At 50.6% G+C, this 19,082-nt stretch overlaps 1 protein-coding gene across 2 annotated transcripts in view; it reads left to right on the plus strand.

The window, feature by feature from the left end:
- The window catches only part of SND1 (staphylococcal nuclease and tudor domain containing 1), a 2,043,911-nt gene that overhangs the window by 1,043,618 nt on the left and 981,211 nt on the right, over positions 1-19,082 (plus strand). The window lies entirely within an intron of this gene.

Genomic DNA, 19,082 nt, shown 5'->3' on the forward strand with positions numbered 1-19,082 from the left:
TTAGGGTTTGACCAGGCACCTGTTCATTAAATTACCGAATCAGTCAGAGCACAGTCCTAGATGTCCCTCAACTAGTCAATGAATGTGGGGGGGCCTTGTTGGAGCACCAATCAGCGGCGGTGTGTCCACTAGGACGCAGGAGCGTCACCCTCCCTGCTGCCAGCGCAGCAGACATGAAAAATAAATGGTTTTATTGCAGTTTTATTTTTCAGTGTGACCGGTCAGCTCTAGCCAAGAGTTGGGGTGGGGCTTGCACTGGCAGCAGGTGAGGAGTAGTGCACACCTAAAGTTTAAAGTGTGCATGTCACTTTGGCCGGCTGTCTTGTGGCAGCCAGCCTGACGTGCGCACTTTAAACCTCTCCACCCGAGCTGTCTTAGACAGCTGGGTGAAGAGCAGGCACAGGACTCCAGTGCCTGTAGGAGCGCTAAGCCAGCCCACTCCAGCCAATCCTGGCTCTGCTCTCATGCTGGTTAAGTGTCTGGATTGATTAGGCTCAGAGAACCTCTGCTGCCAAACTGGAGGGCCGGAAAGGACTTGGTTCAGTAAGTGTTTTTTTTTCTTTTAATTTATTGTAGTGTTTAATTTGTTTTCACTCACAGCCAGGCAGTGTGAGAAACTTGCACAGCCTTTAACCTCAACTCCAGAGCTCCTAATCATGCTCCGTTATAAACACTGTTTATACATCAGCCAAGATTGAGAGCTTTGGGATTGTGCCTAAGGGCAGTCTGCAGTGCCCTCCTATCGCCCCACTAATTTTAAAAGGGCTCAACCACCATTGGCACCAATGCTGTGTTTAGGCAAGAGTAACACAAGATACAACAGGGCTCTACACGGGAGCTCTGCCCACCCTCCTTAATCCAAAGGAGTCCTTTAGGTGTATTTTATCGGAGAAATATCTTGGAAAGGGTATTTAACTCTCTGCCAGTAAGCATAATTTATAGGAAAGACTCAGTGCAGTAGAACCTTCCTGTGTTTGAATGACACCTGACAGATCAGTGGGTGGTGTCTACTAATCTTCCATGGTTTCTCAGGTGTAGTAAATTCTATGTAGGGATGTACATTGGATACAATGCAACTGGGCTGAGATTGCTAGCTTTCAAGGTGACATCTTAGTCTCCTGCCATCCCGCCTCCTTGAACTGTCCCACTTTTTACTTCCCAAGAAGGATCACAAGCTTGTTGTTTGGCTGGATGTGTTAACTATTGAGTGGTTCATCTAAACAATGGAGATTCCTGCAGAGGTGCTGCCCTTATTGCACCTGGCTTCTGCGTGTAACTAGAACTGATAATCTGGTCTCTTTGGTGAAGACCCCTGGGAAAAGGAAGCCAGTGCAGCTCACATTATTCCCATTGCACCACCCCCCACCCCCAGCAACTCTTGATGATTATTCAATCAACATGTATTATGCTTGCAAATAACATACTATGACAGCTTTTCTGCTAATTACCATGCAGAATGAGGTTACGCCAACCAACCTCTCCTTTATCATTAATTTGGGCTCCTCCTCTTGTCCTCATTTCTGAGCAGCAAATCCATATGTTGGCAGATGTGAGTCTGTTCATTTGTTATTTTTAGTCTATAGTGCGGACTTCAGCTCAGCCTGAAGTGGCTTAAAGTGGAAAAAATATAGGCGTGTATTACGTGGTGGGGTCAGTCCTACAGCTAGGCGTGTTCCAGTTATGAAAGTTTCTTGTTCTTGTAGCAGACACAAATGCAATAATATTTTTACACTGTCTTTGGTCCGGCAGCATTCGGCTACTGTCAGAGACGAAAGAACAAACCTCATGTTTTAAAAACTATGCAATGCACTTGGGAAGCCATCTTTACATGGCATATGAGAACAGGTTATGGAGTCATGCATTTCCAGATGAGTTTAAAAGCACCTTACAAGATCCAGCATCTGTTCTGCTGTATGCATGTCTTTTACAACAGTACACAGGGGCATAGCTTTAGGGCAAGTAGAGATACTGTTTGGGGAGTGGCAGCCTCCAAATAAATGCAATCCTGGCTTGGCATTTGGTCCTGGGGGCCCTGAGGTAAGTCTACTATGTCTGTTCGTTTTTCTTATATTTCTTAGTTCACTAAGCAGTTTTAACTTAATTGTTTTGGATCTGGAACGTAAATATGTAGGGTGACCTGTTCAGCAAAAAAAAGTAGTTAATCTGCACCCATATATGTATTCCATGAGTAGATGGAAATGTACTACTTTTTAGAATTCACAAACATTTGCAGTAGTAGGCTTAGAAACCTGTGTCGGTCTCAGGTTTCCAGGCATACTATTCCTAATCAAACGTCCAAAAGCTGATGAGATGAATGTTTGCACATAGTTTAACTGCAGACAGTTGCCCAGGGTAGCATTACAAATCATCGGTTTTTGCCCACTGTGCATTTACTAGTCAGAGGGCGGTTTAGGGTTTTGTGCACAGGGTAAAGGCAGACCGAGTAACAGAGGACTTAACGTCAACCACCCTGCCTCTACCCCGCTCACAAAATTTAGAGATGTCCACCGGCCCCACAGATATCTCTATACACTGCAGGAAATGTTATGGTGGTTACTGTCAATGTTGAAGAGTTTGACTGTAACCTTTCCGAAGTTTGTTTTTTAACACAAACTATACACACACACACACACACTCAATGTGAGTTATCACCCATGGTGCGGGAGTCTTTTTTTCTTCTAAACTGGTGGTTACAGACTTTTTTTTTATTTTTAAAGCAGCTGACTTGCTTATGTCTGATGGCCCTCTACTCTGTCGAGCCATTGAACGAAGTTTTACATTGAAAGTAAATTCTACTCCGTCTGAATAAAACTTGCGTTCCACTTGACTCAAAATCAGGTGGGTAGACCGTGAGTATGACACAGGATACCGTGTCTACCAAACTCTAAATCCGCCCCAGAGACCCAACTAATGCAAATCAGTACTGTTAGATCTGTGTACATGTCCTACCTTTCACCTACACTGCACCCTGCCCAGGGGTTCTACCTTGGGCCTACCATAGTGCTGTCGGATGTGTAAGAAAGGGGAAGGGTCAGGCCTGCTCAGTGTGTACACTGGCCAGGACAACATGGCAGTTCAGACTGCGCACAGGCACTGCGGTGGCAGGCCTGAGACACCATTTTAGGGCTACTCAGGTGGGTGGCACAATCAGTGCGGCAGGCCCACTAGTAACATTTGAATTACCAGCCGTGGCCCACTTAGTGCACTTTACTAGGGGCCTACTGGTAAAACAAATATGCCAATCATGGATCACCAATCACAATAACAATTTACAGGGAGAGCAAATGCACTTTAGCACTGATCAGCAGTGGTAAAGAGCTCAGAGTTCTATTGCCAACAACCACAGGTCAGGAAAAACAAGGGAGGAAGAAGCAAAAAGTTTGGGGATAACCCTGCAGAAATGGCCATTTCAAACAGGTACTGATTCTGTTCCTTATGGGGACCATCCATCCCCATCCTTGGTCATTTTACCAATTGACCCTACGGCCAACTGCTTATTTTAATTGGGAAATGCAATATTCCGTCTCCCTGAATTTCACTAACTAAGCTACGCCCCTCACGGTCCAGGTTGCCTGGGAATGGGGTGTAGGAGGCTGGTTTAGTATATGGCACACACCTTTTAAAGTGAAGCACCTTGCACTAATCCAGACAACCCTTCTGGGGATTTTAGGGGTCTTAGACAACCATAGAAAGCTCTCTAAGCGGTAGCTGTGGAGAGCAGCCTTCAGGCTTCGTTCAGAAGGAGTGCTAAGCAGCTTGTTTTACCAGAACTAATTGTATAGTGTAGGCTAAACAAGCCAGACAGTGTAGTTATAAAACAGTATATTTAACACACTCACTAACACATTGGTATATCACCTATCTGGAAATATGAACACAATACACACAATATTTCAACTGTAAACAGGTAAGTAAAAATACACAGAGGTCTCCAGGGGGAGACCAAATCCTATACTAAACCAGTGGAATGCAAACTGTGGTCAAAGTCGGGACTAGGACCAGAAGACTCAGAAGAGCTGTGGACCTAAGGAACCTCCTCAGGTAAGTACCCAGGAACCCCAGGGAGGCTTTGTGCAGAGTGGAAACAAAGCTGCGTACTCAATGCAAGTCAATGGTAAAGTCACGGCTGTAGTTTAGTTTCTAAGAAGGACCCTGCCCAGTGGACCCTTAGGAAACCCTGTGGAAGAGGGTTGAAGTCTCACCCACCTGTGGATACCCCAGAAACTAGGGTACCTACATCAGGGAAGCCAGGTGCATAGGTGCGAAGTGATGTCGAAACTGCCGTAGACCACAATGGGGGTCCTTAGAAAAGATGCTGGTGAAGGTCAAAGAGTTTGGTGGAATCCAAGGATGGATTCTTGAAGAGAAGAATCTGCAAGCAGAGGGGATAGTCTATGCCACTCAGAAGTGACCTTGGAGGCATGGAAGACCAATGACCACTGATGTCGGAAGATCCAGGCAGGTTTACGGTGACCTCGTTGCAGCAGCTGTGAGGACCAGGCAACACTGTAGAAGACCAGGAGCTGTTCGCTAGCTGTCCCACGTCGGAAGTCCAGAACCAGTAGGTCGGTGTCCGGCAGAAGCACCAACAAGCTGTGGCAGCAGCAACCGTCATGATAAAAAAGGTGCAGCGTTGTGACCAGCAAGGTCCAAGGGACTCACCAAGTGCCGGAGAGTTAGAGCAGGCCCTGAGCAAGCAGGGGAGCCCACTGAAGCCAAATACCCTCAAGAGGTCCTACAGGCTGAAGCCACAGGAGTCGCAAGAGGAACTAGAGCAGCTCATCAAAGATGCAGGCCCACGGTACAGAGGATGTAGTGAGGACGAAGATCTTGGCAGTAAGAGAGGGTGGAAGCTGGAGCTTCTTGTAGCCCGAAGATCTCTGGAAGACAGAGCCAAGAAGCCTTAGCAATGTCAAGTTGATACGGTGCACAGGGGTTCTGTTCCAGTGGTTGCGACCAGGTATACTGGCCTCAAACTTGCTGAGAGGACAGGTCAGGCCTCATTGGAGTTGGAAATCCCCCACATGTGTTGCTGAGCCTTTCATAGTCCTTGGGATCTCAGGAGCAGCAGCCTGGAGAGATTACTTCGGGTGTCCTTGATGCTCACAGGCCTCCAGAGGATCCTGGATGAAGCGCAGGCACAGATGAAGACTTGCCAAACAGCGAGTCCAGGAGCAGCAGGAGTCTTCCTTGGTACAGCCTTGGTTCCAGGCGAAGTCCATCGAAGTCCAAGGTGCCCAGATGGTTGAAGTGGTTTTGAGTTTGAATCTTGTCCCACAAATCTGAAGTCACCCACAGGTAAGCCCTTACATACACTAATTTGGGACGATTAAAGGATCCCTCCCAGAGGAGGGGCTGGACAGAGGGGAGGATACTCCCATGTTCTTTGTTTAGTTTTGCACCAGAGCAGGAGCCAATGGCTCCCTGAACTGGTTCCAACTGGAGTATGCAAGGAGGGCACAAATGTGCCCTTCAAAGCAGTCTGGTGGCGCTGGCAAGCACCCCCACCCATCACACTAAGTCCTGTCTGGGAGGTGTTTACACCTCCCTGCGACAGGAAACCTATTGTTCTGCCATACTCGAGCTTAGCTCAGCAGCAGGCGGGCAGAAGTGTTTGTGGTCGGCAGCAGGACTAGCTTGCTTTTAGACCCTGAAAGGCTGGTACCAGGAATACAGGGTGGCACCCTAGGGGAGCCCCCCAGTACATTAGATCCTACATCCAGGACTGGAATCTGTGTTGGTGTAGGATTACAACACGTTTGATCACATACATGACCGGTTTTGGTGCAGCCAATATATAGTTAGACATCTTGTAATTGGCTCAATGTCCACTATATGTATTAAATTGCTGACCGCACTTACGAAGACTGGAGAATCGACTCCGGGGTTTGTAGGGGTGCCCTGCTCATGCAGGGGCACTCTCACACTTGTAACCAAGCACCCTGCCCTCAAGACTGATGGACCTGCTATAGGGGTGACTTATAGGCTTTAAGTGTAGTGACCTCCGATGTAAGGAAACTTACATCTGTAGTGAAGGTTGCAAGCACCCACTCGCAAGGGATGCAATGGCAGGCCTGTATTTAGTTTGAGTGGTCTGTCATGGGTGACATAATACATGCTGCAGCCCATGGGAGACCCCAGGTGTACCAATGCCCCGGGTACTTTAGTACCATATACTAGGTACTTACAAGGGTACACAAGTACCCAATTGTGGAGGTACCAAAGTACTTACCATTGTCAAATTTATGAAGAAAGCACTGTGACTGATGTGCTGATTAGCAGGATCCCCATCAGACTAGTCTGAAAACTGCATAACGCTAGCAAAAAGTGGGGGTAACCATGAAATCAGATCCTACTTTCCTACATAAGGCTTACATTTTCTAGTTCAGATATTACTAAATTCGTCTCAAGTGTCTGACTCAAGCTCACTGGAGGCCATTAGTTTCTCTGAAGGCTCCTCCTCTGCTTGTTAGGTCTCGCCTGAGCCAGCGCATGTGCTGTCTCAGACGAGACATTTAGTAGGTGGGTTTTCAAAGTGCTACCCCACGCTTTGGCTGGCCTGGCGCTTGCGTTCACGCACGTGACCACCAGCTTTCAGCGCCTGATCAGGCGCCATCTGCTATATAGGCTGGCACCTCCTTCCTGAATCCTGACCCACCCTCGACCTTGAGGTTAGTGTTAGGGGGAGTACCTGACTTTCTTCTTACTTAATTCATTGCAGCACATTCTGCATACATCTGCCAAGTTGAAAAAACATACATACATGTTGAAAAATACATTCCCGTGAGAGCTCTGTTGTATTGTAATGTACCTATGGGTGGGGTGGTAGCTGGAGCTCTCTAGTTTAAGTGTTGGACCCTGGTTAGTTTAACATTATGTTTCAATTTTGTTCCCTTCGCTTCACTTGGTGCTACACGCTAGCTTCTAGCTCCGTCGTGTGCACACAGCGTGGTAACACTTCGGCATCAACCCACAGAAACAAAAATGCTTGTGTGAAGTCGCGTGCCGGGCCGCAGCTTCCGTGTGCAGTCGAAGTTGATATCTTCCATGATCCTCCGGGGACGCACGCTTTGCGCTGTGTCATCGTCGTGTCCACTGGAGCCATGGAGCTGGCCTCGTGCCGCCTTGGAGCCGTGTTTACACGGAGTAAAGCGGAAGCAGCAGCCCTGGTTACTGGGCGGGCATTGATTGGTAACCGATACAGAGGGCCAGGCCTCGGCTCCGCCATCCATCCTTGTGTTCCTGCTGCGCTGGCCTCGAGATGAAGTCACCATCAATCAGGCCATTTGATGCAGAGTTTAGGTCGAAGGTCAAGGCTTAGGCAGCATGGACCCTTCCGAAGGGCAAACACTTGGTCAGACCCCTCATTCTATCAGTCTCGGGCCTTTCACTTTCAAATATTTCAAGTAAAGTAAACTAAGACTACAACAACCCGAATGCATTAGGTTACCATGCAACACACCTCATGTCAAATAGTAATAACTAACTGGCAAATCTTTGATTGACACGAAGTAACACCATAACTGGCAAGCTTCCTGTTCATGCATGATGTGCAGCTCCAGTCCAGGTTTTTTTTCTTTGGATCTTGGGACTTGTAGTCCAAGTCTATCATGGAACTAAGAAGAGGACAAGTCTTAGAAATAAAAGACAAAACCTGCACTGAAGCAGCACATGACACCTGGATCTGGGAAACACGGTAGGGCTGTAACAGGCAAGGTGGGGAGCCTAACCTGATATATTTGTAGGGAATTAGCAAGCATTGGCATAGCCAATAGGTCTCGCCTTTGGGACCTTTAAGTATTTAGTTATGTAGCACAATATCCTTACTGCAACAACATTAACTGTTGCATTGCTAAACACTTATAAGATCCCAAAGGCGAGACCTATTGGCTATGCCAATGCTTGTTTTTCATTTATTTATGGAGTCCAGTGAGGCGGGAAGGGCGAGCAGTCCGTCTCATTGGGCCAGTTACCCGTTGTGAGACACTGTGCTGAATGAGATTGCATTGACTTTCCAGAGACAGGTGTTTCTTTTTTTTCCCAAGCTGAGCGTAGCCAGTTTAGAAGTGGAAGGACCAGCCAGGGAGCCTTGTAATTTGATGTAAGTGTTAATCAGCTGTGTGATTTGAATGATGTTCACCCATTAATGTCTGGTAGGTTTTTGTGTGTGGAACTTCTTGGCTTTAAGTATTGCATTCTTGCTCAGGTTTCGCGCTCTTTCCAGTTGGGGTGCACCTGACTTTTGGAGATTCTACACCAAATCGAATTTATATTTTGAAAGGGAAAAGAAAATCTTCTCTATTATGAGAAGGGCATTATTTTGAAAATTAGCTCTATCTGATAGAGACATCTAGCCGCAGATTCCTTAACTTAGAATATCCCCCAGGCGTCAGATCTTACTTTTTTCCCAGCAATACCTCTGCACGCCGGGAGGTGGCTTCGCCCGGCTCCGTCCTGATGTCGTCCACGGAAGTGATGTCAGTGGAGCCATATAAGCCCCTCCCGGCGTGCTGACGTCCGTTTTCTTCTTTTCCGCGTCCTAACGCGGATCCGGGCAAGTAATACCTCAGGCCTGTTATTGTTTATTGCAGGCCTTTTTGACGCCCTTTCGCGGCCAGGAACAGTGTGTCGATGCCCTTTGTGGGCTTCAAACCGTGCTGGTTCTGCTTGACAGATGCCGACGACGGACCCTCACGAACTCTGCATATGGTGCTTGGGAGAGCACCATGACTCCGTGGAGTGCGACGTTTGACACCAGCTGCGGCCGCAATTACTGCGGGAACGCCGCATGAAGCTGCTGTCTGCCCGGATGTCCCGAACAGACCCCTCGTGACGCAGGTCTCCTTCTCCGGCGGTGTTGTCCACGCGGCGGGGCTGGTTCTGGCACAGTCGCCATTATTCGCCTACCTCAGGTAAGCAGCGCCCTCCCCTCCCCCCCCCCCCCCCCCCCCCCCCCTCCCTGGTACCACTCCGTGCCCCATAGGGGGGGTAGGGACTTCGGTTGGGACACTGCCGGCAGGTTTACCCTCGGCTCCAACAGAGTGCCCTGACTCTGACACCAGAGTCGCCGCAATGTCGTGACACGGCCCGGAGGGGCATCCCACGACCTCTAGCCCTTCCATAGCACTGTTGCACAGCCTTCCGAGGCTCCCTGCGACATTGCTGGAGGTGGCTGCGGCGCGGTGCACGACACCGCTTTGGTGTACTCTCTCCCGCAGGTTTCCACCTCTGGGAATGTTGAGTCTACGCCGGTCCGACTCCAAGCGGTCGGGACCTTTTCGGAGGTCACAGACACCGGCTTGACTCGGAGTCGAGGCCTCCGGAGGTCGCCGGCTCGAGTCAAGGCACCCTAGGGCGGTCAAGGTCTTTTTCAGAGGTCGCCGACGCTTGCTCCTCTCCGCCAGTTGGGGCCTCTTCAGAGGTCTCCGACGCCGGCTCGAAGTCGCCTCGATGCCGATCGACGCCGGTACAGTCTCCAGCTTAGTGGTGGAGGATGTGGTCCCGGTGGGTTCACCACCCCGAGTCTTTTCACTGCTCTCCAGAGCAGGCGCCAGTGGAGTATTGGCATACTCATCCTGCTGCTGTGCCTCTATTAAGTGGCCGGTTTAGCTTGCGTCCATCACCTACTGATGACTTGCTTTCACTGCCTCATGGAGCCATGGAAGCTGGTGGGACGTTCGTCAGGGCTGTTTGTGGGGTCTTCCCTGGCACGGTCTCCGGTTCCTTGCTTCATGAAGAACACGGGGTCCGGTTTGTCCCTACCTGTCCTGTGCATATTCCTAGTTCTCAAGGATTGGCTCTGGTCTATGCCTTTCTGCCTCTGGATCTGTGCTCCACCCCTGATGTTTTTCTGGGTGTGAGTTCTTACTCCCATTATGGCACAGGTGCTTCTTTAGGTAGCATTACTGTGTGTGTATTCTTCTTCACGTTCTCCATTTTGGTAGACGGTGTTGGTCTTTGGCGGTGTAGGCTTTTGGCGTAAGGCTTCGGTCTGTGCTTTCTTTCTATCCTTTATGAGCAGTCTTGTGGTCTGTTTCCTCTGTCTCACGGGAGACCAGGATTCTTCCCCCTCGGGGACCTGTTATTTTTTCCGCATTCTTAACTGTTATGCAGCACACTGGTGCCATGGTTCCGCTTGCATTACTTCCCTATTTAGGATTTAGTCACTCCACGTACGTGTGTCGACATTCCTGTCTCTTATGTGTATGTTGTGGATTCTACACGCCACTGGGGTGCTCGCATACCAAGTCTTTTTTGCCTTAGTGTCAGACATTCTTGCTTACTCTTTCCTTCGGGATGGTGTCCTCTGTGTGTTAATAGCCTTGCAGGTTATCCACTCACAGTGGTGCCTTTTAACTTGTTTGGCTGCATGCCTACCTCCTGAGCTTTTCCTCAAATGGTGGCTCCTCTGTCTCTGTTGGCACTAGGCTCTGGGCTCGGCCCTGCCACTGTTCACATGTCCTAGGCAGTACACATTAAGGTGTTTTTTCTTCCACCCACGGGCCTCCTGCTGCGGCTCCGGTTCTGGAGCGGACAGTCTTCAGACTGTCCCCTGTTTCTTGTGGCTTCCACTGTGGTGTGTGTTCAGGTGTTATGCTCTACTGTTGTCATGTTGGTTTGACCCTTGGTACTGCGTTCCTCTTGGGTTATAGGGACCGATGCCTGGATCCTTCTTTGAAGGTCTCGCTGCATTGTTTTTTACGTTGGCATGGAACTTTCTAGTTCTGTTTTCCTTTCATCTGTCTGGGTGAGAGAGGTCTCACGCTGTCCCTCGTCGGATTTAGTGTCTTTACCATTCCTTGTTCATGCTCCTTTATTTTACGGTATTGGGAGATTTCAATATACACTTTGACAAAGTACAACTCCCCCAAATAGTAGATCTTGTCGAGGGGTTAGCAGCCTTTCAGTTTACTCTAAAAGTCCCAGGACCAACACATAATTAAAGCCACTTATTGGACCCTATTTTTTCTAATATTCAATCTCTGATTGCCTCTCAACCTATTTCCTTATCCTGGTCCGACCATTTCCTGCTCCCATTCACGTGGGTTAGGCAGGAAACAAATCCCCTAGTTAAGTAAACCAATAAGCTCATTCGGACCTGGTCCACTCTACCGTGGAATGTGTGGGAGAATGAATTAGAAACCACTAGAACCACACTTCATCCGAGTCCCATAATTGCTAATGACTCCTTTAACAGCTGGCTAGAGTCCTCGTTTGATGAAAACTGGTTCCCAGAAAACCCCTTGGTACTCTTCGGGACTCCGGAAGCTCAAACAAGAGTGTAAAGTACTCGAAAGGAAATGGAGAAAAGACTTCTCATCTATGAATAAAGTTAAATACAGGGTAGCTATTAAACGCTACAAAGTAGAGATAAAATCTGCTCAAAGTAATTACTATCAGGCGACAATAACAGCGGTGAACTCTCCGCGTGAAATTTTCTTGATTGCTAAATCACTTTTGACACCTTCTGCTCCTTCACTTGCCATAGACAATCTTCCCTCTTGGTGTAATCAGCTAGCGGAATTCTTTTCAGTAAAAATTCAAACCATCTATAAATCTTTCCCTATGGAAAGAGATATGCATCTGGTACATCAAACTGATCCAATGCAGGAGCAAGTTTCACTGGAAGAATTTCCACTATTGGATGAGGTCTCCTTAGCTGAAATCTTAACTCATCTTAAATCTGGCTCACCCTCTGACCCAGCTCCACCCACTGTTATTCTTAAGATTAGCAAGACCATTTCCCCGGTCTTAGTTGACCTGATTAATGCCTCCTTCCTTACAGGTATCGTACCTCCCCTGTGGAAGAGGGCAATGGTCAAGGCCCTGTTGAAGAAGCCCAATCTGGATCCAGAAGACCGGGCGAATTATCGGCCTATATCCCTGCTTCCTGGCATTAGTAAAATCGCCGAGAAACATGTAAACTCTTTCTTGTCGAGCTTTTTGGAAAACAATGATCTGCTGCATTCCTCTCAAACAGGCTTCAGATCGCATCAGGGCACTGAGACCGCCCTTCTGTCGGTTGTGGAGGAAACTAGGAAGACTCTTGACAGCGGAGGCTGCGATGTAATTATTTTATTAGATCTCAGCGCAGCCTTCGATACAGTCAGCCACTCGCTCTTGAACAGCAGACGTCGAGGCATTGGGATTAAAGGTATTGCACTGAAGTGGCTGCAGTCTTTTCTGGAAGATAGTTTTTTCTGTCTTTGAGGAAGACTGTACCTCTGATCCAGTACCTCTTACCTGCGGAGTCCCTCAGGGCTCCGCGTTAAGCCCCACTCTGTTCAACGTCTACCTGAGTTCGCTGGCTCATATTGTCACCCCATTTGGGGTGCAGATTGTCACCTATGCAGATGATACTCAGTCGTTTCCTTGAACAAAAATGACAACTCAGGGGGGGGCCCTTACGTCCTGTCTAGAAAAAGTGGCCAGCTGGATGGATGCCTCCTATTTGAAGCTCAATGGAGCTAAAACAGAAATCATGCTTCTTGGCAAGGCGACCCCTCTGAATATAGACTCTTGGTGGCCTATCAGCCTAGGACCCCCCCCCCCCCCCCCATTTCGAAAAAGTCCATAAAAAGGCTAGGAGTCGTACTGGATGTTAATCTAGATTTTAAGGAACAGGCGCGAAAAGTTGCAGGCACCTGCTACGGCCTTCTGCGGATGATCGGGAAAATTCTCCCCATTTTTCCGTTCCGGGCCAGAAGACTGTTAGTACAAGCGCTAATCCTGTCGAGGTTGGACTATGCGAATGCTATATATCTCGGAGCTCCGTTGTCCACCACTAAAATACTACAGACTGTTCAAAACTGTGCAGCACGGCTTCTATTAAACATTCCGAAACGTACCTCAGCCAAATCTGCCTTAGCCTCATTACACTGGCTTCCAATCCAAGAAAGGATTCAATTTAAGACTATGTGCATTGCACATAAATCATTGGCAGGAAAAGGATCTCGGTTGATTCAGGCTATGGTTCACCCCTATCAACCCAAAAGAGTCCTAAGATCAGAGGGTAAACACCTGTTAATAGTCCCAAAAGTTAAACGAATAAGATGTGGAGGCCGTATGTTTTCATATTGTGTTGCCAAGCGGTGGAATCAGGTTCCTCTCTATATTCGCTCTCAACTTAACCACTGTCACTTTCGTAAACAGTTAAAAACCTTTCTCTTCCCCTGATATGTTATGAATCGGATCTGGTGTCTTTTTAGCGCGGGGATGCCTTCGGGTAACCAGGTGCTCAATAAATGCTTCCTCATTCATTCATCAGGTGGGTCATGGGTCTTATGCCTGTTGTCCTGGCGTTGCGGTGTCCACCGTTTTTTCGTCCGCCTCTTGACTAATTTGTTCTCCTGGAACTTGGTGGATGTTTCGTAGACCCTCCTCCTATGGGGTATGGCTTTGGCATCTATTCTAAGTTAAGGAATCTGCGGCTAGATGTCTGTATCAGATGGAAGAGTTACTTACCTTCGGTAATGATATATCTGGTAGAGACACAGTCTAGCCGCAGATTCCTTAATGCCCGCCCATCCTCCCCACTCTGCGAAGACCTTTTCATATGGTGTCTTTCCACCTAGCCTCCCTCTTTCTGGTGGCTTTGGTCTTCCGGAGGTGTGCTCTTGCACTTCACTCTGGGGTAGGGTGTGTTGTTCGACGTGGGGCCCTTTGGACTCCCCTCCGTCTGAGTGTTTGGTTGGTGGCGTGCTCTCTACCCTTCCTATGGCAGCTTTCGTGCCCTTTGGCTCTCCACTCCGTCCACGTTTTAAGGTGGTTCAGGTCTGTACTTTTTACTACCTTCTCATGTTTTTCCCTCCTGTGCTACTCACGCGTGGAGTTAGTCTGTTTTTAATTCCCTCCCACCACCCACACCTATGCCGCCTCCTTTCTCTGGCAGTCGGTTGGATTGGGTTCTCTTGGTGCTACAGTTCTTCAATCTCTGGAGTGTGTGTGTGGTGAACTTTCTGGTGGTCGTTCACTTTTAGTGGCTTGTCTTGCAACATGTATCTTCAATATTGTGGTTCTTTTAATTTCTCTCCTGTGATGACAAGCTGTGCCTTGCTTGTCATATCCTTTGTACCGCAGTCGTTGCCCCCTCGAGGTGGGGCACGGCTTGGCAATTTGTCGGGCCCTTGCTCGCAGCAAGTACTCTGTGAGCTCTCTTCAGTACCTTCGGGTACTGGGTGCTTTTTCAATGATTTTGTTCTTTTTTAACACCCACTGTTCCTATGCTATTGCAGTTTTTTGCACGGCTCCGCGTTGGTGCGCGGAAAAGTTTCCTGTAGAAAACTGACATCAGCACGCCGGGAGGGAGCTTATATGGCTCCACTGACGTCACTTCCGTGGACGACGTCAGGACGGAGCCGGGCAACGCCACCTCCCGGCGTGCAGATGTATTGCTGGGAAAAAAGGATTTTCCGGATCCAGTCTGATGCCTGGGGGATATTCTAAGTTAAGGAATCAGCAGCTAGACTGTGTCTCTACCAGATATATCGTTACCGAAGGTAAGTAACTCTTCCGCCGGGGGTTGTGGTGGCTTTCTACATCCATGCCATGTTTGGGATACATTTTTTTTTTTTTTTTTTTTTTTTTTTTTTTAAAAACCTTTATTCGTGCATCTTAAAAGAACAAATACGGGCCTACAACCGTCAGGCCGGCCACGATACAATGAAGCACTGATACCCACATTAAATCCCCCGTGCGTCAACAGTCAGGATTAACAACAAGTTATGGATCACATGCTGGAGATATCTTTGACACCCGGGGAAGGAGAAGTGAAGGTTAATTTTAAGTTTTTTAGATAATTTTATCAAGAAAAAAGTCAATGAAGGATAGGAACAAAGGAGACTCGAGTCCGCAAGATAGCCTCACCACACGGGAGAGCAGCAACAGCAGTAAGAACAACAATTGAAGTAAAAACTCAAACAGTGAGGCGGTGCAGAAATATAAAAGGATAGTCACATGAGCAAGTACGCACCCCTCCGGAGCCGCCCCCACTCGATCCACCCCACACCCGGACCCCGAATCGAAGAAAGTAGAACGCAGAGACATAAAGGAAAAAAGGCCCATAGAACTAATTAAGAACAGAGTATTACCCCCCCACCCTACACCAATGCGGAGGCTACGGCCTACCCCCCCCCCAGCATAGTGCCTGTCGCCCAATGAACCCGAAATATAGAGGAGAAAGAAAGTAGGAATAGAGGAAAGAAAGTAAGAAAACAGAAAAGAAGGCGGGGAGGAGCCCACGGGACACCAGAGCGCCCCAAACCATCAGCCAATCATGGCCCCCACACACTGAGAGCCCACTACGCCAAAAAACGGCATGCGAAGATACCATGGCACCACAGTGTAAGCGAAGGGATACAAGTCGCAACAGTGCGCGCATAACATACATACAGTTCCAGTCCCAGGCCAGCCCGTCCATAAACCATGACAATAGAAATCAGTCTAGCCCTGGCCCGATCGCGGGCTTGGGATTAAACCAGCCCCTGCATGAAGGCCCCGTGTCCCGAACAAACAAAAACAAGATGGTCGCTTGTGAAAGGATGGTGAAGTAGGATCACGAAATGGCCGCCGCCCATCGATTAAGGTCCCTCTTTGCACCACATAAAATCCAAACCTGGCAAGTAAGGTACAGGAGTTCCACAAAAAGTCAGCAGTGGGCCACCGCGAACGGTTCCTCGAAGCCGTTAGGCATCTCTCAACAGGATAGTCCAGTGGACGCGGTGAGGCAGGCAACAATGAAGCAGGCAGCCATGACCAGGGGGACAAAGCATCCGCAGTTGAGGTGTAGAGCGGTGTACCCTGGGCGCCGGGAGCGCCAGGTGAAGGCACCAGTGTAACACAGTCACACACCGCCGTTGCGTCCCCGCTACCGGACAAAAGCACCGGGAGACCCACGCCCTGTAGATGGCACACAGTGCGCTCACGACCCGCGGCCGACAGTATGGGGTCAAACCGCTCACTCAGCGCCTGCAGGCCAGCGCACATCTGTAGTTGGAAGTCCCGCAGGGCAGCCAGAACGGAGCCGCATGTAAGCGGAGGCTGGGCCCCCACAGCGGCAGCAATCCGGGACGGCACCGTGGAGCTGGTGTCCGGAAGAGGGGGGGCGAAGTGGGCAGCAGGCGAGACCGGAGTATCGCCCCCCAGCCGCAAGCAGGCACTAAACGCCATGTTTTGCCGCTATACGGTGCAATGGCCGGGGGGGGGTCGTAGCAAGGAGTCAATTCCCCTCAGGTCTACGCCGCAACGGGAAAGGCCAACAGTCGCTTCTCTTCTCGCAGGTTCCCTCCGCCGCTGGCTAGGCAATAGGTGAAGGGGGCAGCTGCCTCCCACAGCGCGGTCCTCAGAGCGGGGCAGGGGACCCGCCGCACCGGGGCCCACCCCACAGCTCCAGCCCGTCCGGCACAGGGTGCAGAAGGTGTCCGGCCGTCCCTCTCCGGGCTCGTCCGGCAACGATCCGTGGTGCGAGGTGAAATCGGGACCGCGGGGCTCAGGTTAGCGCTAGCTGGTCCGGCAACTGCGGAGCTTCCAGGGGGCCAGCAAAGGCCGTAATGGCGCAGGGTTTCAGTGCAGAGGACAAAAGCACCCAGAACTCGGGCATCCGGGCGGGCTGAGACTCCGGGAAAGCGGCAGCGCGGTCAGCGCGTCTTCGCACACGTTGCACCTCGAAAATCGGCGAGGATGGGCATCAGGATAGTAGTCCGAGGCCACGGACCGACGGAGCCGGGCGCTCAAGCGTCTGCTCCGGTCGCCATCTTGGCTCCTCCCCCCTGGGATACATTTTAATACATTTTTTGACATCAAACATGGTGCTGTTGAAAGGAGGCCCCCTGCCACTTTTGAGGTGTGGGTGTGTACATACTCAGTTACTCTGAGTTCTTTAGTAGGGGATCTCTGTGTATAGTCATAATCTAGTGAATAGTCCCGCCCATGTGCGTGGACCCCGGAGCAATAAAACATAATCTCTAAAAGGTGACAAATCATGCAGACCTGCATACACCTTTAAGAGAGAATTTAATTTAAAGACAGATAATGCAGCCTATACCCACAGGCTACACTGTCCAGTACTTCAACTAGAATTCCACCAACATCCACAAACAGCACTGCCTGTCTAGTTTTTCTCCCCATAGGAAAAAACCCTGCCTCTACCAGCAAAAGCTTCTGGAATGATAGAGAGGAAGGAGTGGACAGACAAGCCCCATAGGCTGCCATTATGTGGCTTAAAACAGGATACTGTGCCTTTAAGAAAACTTTCCAGGTTTCCAGAACTTTCCCCAGTATCCCAGAATGCCCAGCAGGTCCCATTTACTTTCAGTTCTTTTTTCCGGCTCCTGCTAGCAGGACCCTGGAGCATTGAGCTCTCCCCTTTTCAAGGGTTTTTTTTGGAGATTTTGTCAATTTTTGTCACTTTTTCAAGTGCTTAGTAGCTGGTACTGTCAACATGCCTGGCTTGTTCGACAAGTGCCCGGAATGTGGTAGAAAGAAGGCTAAAACTGATCCACACGAGGTGTGTATAGGTTGCCTTCCCCAGTCCCACGTGCCTGAAAACTGTACCATCTGCCACTCGTTCTCAGCCAGGACACTGAGGGACAGGATGAAAATCAGGCTTCAAGTTCTGGAGGAGAGAAGACTGAAGGCACCAGGTGGGTCTGGAGGGGCTGATTTGCCCCATACTGAGGCCTCTGGGGGGCTCCCCAGGGGCAGGAAGACCAGTAAGCGCTCCCACTCCCCGTCGAGGGCGTCGACGACGACGTCGAGGAGGATGACCACCGTCTGTTCGCCGTCTCCCCAGGGCTCTGGGGAGAAGCGGCGTCGAAGATCGCCGTCGAGGGACCTGAATAGGCCGCTGTCGACTACATGGGCGTCGTCGGCGCCGACGCCGTCTTCGGCGCCGTCCAGCAGTCGCGTTGAGATCGGACCCGGCGTCTGCGCTCGCCGTCGAGGGGAGATCGCCGTTCGCCGTCGCTGAAGAGGAGGCGGTCGACGTCGCCTCCGAAGAGGAGATCGACGTCGAGACGCTCGAGGTCGAGGAGATCGCCGTCGAGGCACAGGTCGCCGTCGAGGCACAGGTCGCCGTCGAGGCGAAGGTCGCCGTCGAGGCGAAGGTCGCCGTCGAGGCGAAGGTCGACGTCGAGGAAGAGAGTCACCGGAATCGGTGTACTCTGTGGTGTATACGCCCCCTCGGATGCCTCCGTCACCGCCTCCTCTCCCGCCTCCGCCGACTCCTCCGCCACCACCACCACCAACGCCACCTCCTCCACCTCCACCGCCGCCGCCTCCACCGCCTCCACAGCCGCGGACACTACCTCTGCCGCCCCCACCTAGGTCGCTGCCACGCACTCCGGTGGGACCGCCGCCGGTTCCCCCGCGGTCGGTTTCCCTTCCGAGGTACCCGACTCCGCCGCAGGGGACCCCGAAGCCACGACGCCCGCGGTCGCCGGGACCGGCTAGACCGGCGGACAGGCCGAAGCCGAAGAGGTCGCGCTCCCGCTCTCACAGGAGGAGATGGTCACGGAGCCGTGGACGGTAATCATCAGACTCCGGACGACGCCGGAGGAGGCACAGGTCCAGGTCACACACGCGCTCCTCGACCAGAAACTTTTCCCCGACGCTGTCGGACTCACCGGGGACTAGGGTGTCGCCGGTGGATGATTTGGTCTCTTTCCAAGAGGTGCTGTTGAGAGGGGCAGCAAAGTTGGGTATCACGGTGACTGTTCCAACACCCACGACGTCCGTGATATTCGAGACACTTCATAAGAAACATCTGTCTCGTCCTCTACTGCCTCTTGTACCAGGACTGGTGGAACCCGCGTTGGAGCTGTTCCTCACTCCCGCGATGACGAAGGCCGCCCCCTCCAGGCTCATGAAAAAGTATCGGGCCCCGGAGTCGGGCCCTACCTTTTTGAGAGTGGACCCGAAGCCGGATTCGGTCATCGTGACGGCGGCGAGGAAACCACATGCGACCGCGCCTTCGTCGACGGTCCCGCCGGACAAGGAAAGCCGCTGGCTGGACTCTGCGGGCAGGAAGGTGTGTGGGACCGCCGCCACTACCATGAAGGCGGCGAGTGCAGGGGCTTTGTTGGGCC

The sequence above is a fragment of the Triturus cristatus genome, chromosome 4_1, assembly GCF_964204655.1.
Source record: "Triturus cristatus chromosome 4_1, aTriCri1.1, whole genome shotgun sequence".
Taxonomy (NCBI): Eukaryota; Metazoa; Chordata; class Amphibia; order Caudata; family Salamandridae; genus Triturus; species Triturus cristatus.